Source organism: Artibeus jamaicensis, unplaced genomic scaffold (assembly GCF_021234435.1).
Source record: "Artibeus jamaicensis isolate MK-2021 breed Jamaican fruit bat unplaced genomic scaffold, CSHL_Jam_final contig_484, whole genome shotgun sequence".
In the NCBI taxonomy this organism is placed as follows: Eukaryota; Metazoa; Chordata; class Mammalia; order Chiroptera; family Phyllostomidae; genus Artibeus; species Artibeus jamaicensis.
Genome location: NW_026521859.1, coordinates 2,678,656 through 2,683,145, shown reverse-complemented (window position 1 = coordinate 2,683,145; position 4,490 = coordinate 2,678,656).

The following is a 4,490-nucleotide window of genomic DNA, read 5'->3' as shown; positions in this document are numbered from 1 at the left end:
TTTGTTGTTTCACTTCTTGGTTGTTTCTTGTGTGCCCTGGCCAGAGATTGAACCTGCAACCCTGGTTTGTTGGGACAACACTCTAAGCAACTGAGCAACCTGGTCAGGGTGAAAGAAATATTTTTTAAATGAATAAAACCAGATGAATTAAATACATTTTTTGCATACACAACAGTTTGATATGTAATAGTCAAAGGTGGAAAGGATTTAAGTGTTCATGAATAGGTGATCTTAAATAAATTGTGGTATCTCCATACAATGGAATACTCAGCAATAAAAGAAATCAACTATTAACACATACAACATAGATAAATCTCAAAATAATTATGGTGTGTAAAAGAAGCCATAAAAAGAGTTTACACTGTATGATTCTATTTCTATAAAATTCTGAAAAGTGTAAACAGAAAGTATATCAGTAACTGCCTAGAAATGGGGAAGTGGGGAGATAGGGAAGGTTGGCCAGCAAGATTATAAGGAAGCGTTACAAAACTTTTAGGGTAATAGATAAGTTTATTGTTTTGATTGTGGTGACAGTTTTGGGTGTATACTTATGCCAGCACTTTTCAAGTAATATACACTTAAATTATGTGCAGTTTAGTTCATGTCACTTATAAATCAATGAAGTTATTTTAAATACTATTAAAATACATTTTATGGTAGGTTAGTGATATTTGTTGATGGGAATGAGGGAGATAGAAACATGAGAGATGATCATTGAGTTTGTGAAGTGAGCCATTTTCTATAAAGATATTTCAAGCCACAACAATGGGTGGGACTGGAGAGCATGGAATGAAAGAAGGCCTGGGGCTGAGTGTGGACAGAAGATAACTTTTACAGGTTTGCAGAGGAGGAGCTGCGGTCTTCGTGCAGGTGCATCATAGTTTATTGACTCTTATTGGTGGAGGACACCTTTATTTCTAATATTTTCATTTACAAACAACATTGCAATAAATAATCCTATATATGTATCATTTTTGAGAAATGTGTACATGTAATTTGGAAGTATATGTGCATATAATCTGCAGGATAATTTCACTGAAGTAGAACTTGCTGGACCAACGGTAATAGTGGTGATTTGGGTAAAGCTAATTGTCCTTCATAGTTGAACATTTACATTCCCATCAGCAATTTGAAAATGCCTTTTTCCCCATAAACTAATCAATGCAGAGTATTATTTATCTTTTGATCTTTACTAATCTGATAAATGGAAGATAGTAGCTCCGGAAAATTTTAATTTGCATTCTTTAATTATGAGTGAGATTGAACATATTTTCATATTTAAGAAACATTTGTATTTCCTCTTTTGGAAATTGTTCACTTTAAAAAATTGAGTTGGTCTTTTTTTCTAAGCAGTTTATACATGCTATTTTTGTATTAGGAAAAATAGTCCTTTGCAATATAATTTTGCAATATAAGCTTGTCTTTCATCTTTGATGTTTATTTACAGTGGCTTTTGCCTTATATGTTGATTTCTATATTGTCAAATGTATATTTATTTTGTTTATGATCCTTGACTTTTTTCACTGAGTTTATTAAAGATTTCCCTCACTATTTCTTATGGTACCTTTATAGTTTCATTACTTAACTTCTTGCTGTTACCAAAGCAATGTGTCAGAAAAAACTAAGACTTCTTGTCCACCCAGATTGGACACAGAGAGGACTGTGGTGGCTCTTCAATCTAATCTTTAGCCTAATCTCCCAGAACTAAAAATGTATGTGGCCTTAGTCTACATGGGTCGTTGCAGCATGCTGGTCTGTTAAGCAGTGAAAATGGAAAGGCAAGTCAAATCCTTTTTATCTGGTAGTAGCATAACATGATTGAAGTTTGTAGACAGTCTTCACATGAACACTAAATGTAAATACTTATTTTCAAGTTCATGTTACTAAGCCACGATGGTAGCAACTCACTAAACTTTATTTGAACGTACTCTATTTACTTTGTCAACTCTAAGTTTAAAAATCAATTATTTCCTTTTTGGTAGTGGATATTCTGATGCTTTTGATTTATACTAGTCGAACTTCTGAATTGTTTTAGAGTAGCAGCATGTTGTGAATGTTCAAACAGAAAACATTCCAAAGAATGTCCTGAGCTCAGCTTCCAAGACAAGCAGAGGTTAAATTCCAACAGTTTTCTCTCTACTAGTATGAAAGTAGATTATATATTTGAATCAGAAAGGAGGACAGGCAGAAGGGCACCAGAAGTCCTAGGGGCTGTATAGCAGAGGAAGCTTTAACAGATAATCCAGACATTTTCTCTTCTAAGCTTGACTATTATTTTGCATTTTTATTAGTGGTTAAAGCATAATTCAGCTGATGCCAGATTTTGTGGCTCTTCAAGGTTGCTGTCTCATTACCAAACTGTGCTGAACATTTATTGGGAAACCATGAAGCTGAAAGTATACTAGTTAGGCCATAAAACTGTAATTTGATATACTTGTAAAAACTCTGTTTTGAACTAAATGACCTTTCCTATAGTTTTCTGCTCCAAGATTCTAAGTCAATGTGTTTTCATAGATCCAATGGGGCCCTTCCTGACCCTTTTCACCTATTCGAGTCTTATTCAGTTCAAATATGATGTCTTTGTGATTTCTCCACCTAGAAAAGGTGATCTGTTCCTTTGAACTCTCCATAGAACTTGTAACACCTTGTTGCTGGTGTTTCAGTTACAGCTTTATGTTGGTGTTTTAGTTTTATCTGCATATTTATCTTCCTCAATAAACTAAAAATTCTGAAAGACAAAGAGAGTACCTCAGTCTTAATTGTGCTAACCACAGCACAGCATTGTGCCTTGAAATGTTTTTTAATGCTCCTAAATATTTTTTGAATGTGAATAATTTCCAATGGTGTGCAGTGTTAAGATGCAAATCGATTCATGCTTTCATGCATTGTTAACTTATTCACTTATGTAAAGGCATACACTATGGGGCAGAGAACTTGTGTGAGTGAGAGTAGGAGGAGATATTCGAATGGATAAGAGCCGGCCATCCTCATTATCATTCTGCCTGCAGGCTTGTGGCCCCTGCCTACATATCAGCCTGAGCAGTCCTTTTACAACTGCTTTTCTGATGTCACTCTCCTGCTTAAACACCTTCAATGGTTTTCCATCATTGCATTTTGGCAAAATCCACAGTTCTCACCCTGCTCTACAAAGTCCCACGAGACAGGGCCCAAACCCCACTTTCCATCCTCATCCTCTCCTGCTTTGCCCACTTGCTATATTCCACACCAGACAGCTTTTGGTTTTTTAGACATGTCACTCTCACCTTTGTCTGATTGTCCTAGCCCTTTCCTCTGCATGTACTACTATTTCCCTTGAGTTTCTCTTGATGGGCTTCTTACTGGAACAGCAAGTACGAAGACTCAGAGGTGCTATCTTGCTTGACTTGCTTAAAAAAAAGCAGAGTGACCACTACGGCTGTAACAGGGTAAGAGATGGGACGAAGAGAGGAATAAGGCCCGAGCTGTAGTCAGAGGCAACATCAGTGCAGCTTGTTGGCAGTGGCAACGCCTTTGGATTTTATTCTGGGTCAGAAGAGAAGGCATGAGAGACTTTGAGCAGAGGAATGCCACAATCTGACATACTTATCATGAGTTACTCAGAATGCTGTGTGAAGGATGTAATGCAGAGATGTATAATAGAAGCAGGAAGTCTGGTTAATTCGTCCAAATGAGAGATGATGCTTGTCTTAGATGAAAGTGACAGTTTCTTGAACTTAATTGCATCAGAGACTGTTCATATAAACCCATTCCCCACCATTTCCATAGTGATGCAACCCATGGCTGCCTAGCCTCCCCTCATTTGCCAGGAATCCTTAGGATCAGGTGTGGTCATGTGTCTCAGTTCTCCTTGATGGAATCAGAGAATACACGGGTCTCTTCCAGGCTGGGGCCTTCAGACAGTATGCAGATGAGGGCAATGCACTAGGAAATGGTGAAGAAACAAAGTGGAAGGAACCGGATTCTGAATGGCCACAAGGAGTGCAGTTGCTTGTCCACCTGCTATGCTGACCCCAGACTGTGAGAAATAATTCCTGGGTTATTATTGGATCTCTGAAACAGCAGCTTAGCTTTACGCTGATAATTCATTCATCGAGTTACTTAACCTTCTCGAGCCTCACATTCTTCAGTCTGTTTAATCAGCGCAATATTGATACATCCCTGGCAAGGCCATGGTGATCAATGCATGAGATGATCCTGGTGACATGCCTACTGCAGTGCTTTGTCGTGGGAATCTCTCTGTAAAGATTTTTTTACCACTATTAATTGTGGAGGTAATTCCATGTTTGATTTGGATGATGGCTATCTGCCTAGTAAAGCAGAAGGGGCTGGAGAAGTTACAGAAAAACCTATTGAAACACACATGCCACAAGTGGAACCCTAGCGTTCATATTTTTAATAGTTCAGATGGCTCTGGTGAACACATTGGTTTGTACACACACACTTTATATGTGTTTGCTGTATATGTCATATTGTTCTGTTAATAAAGTACC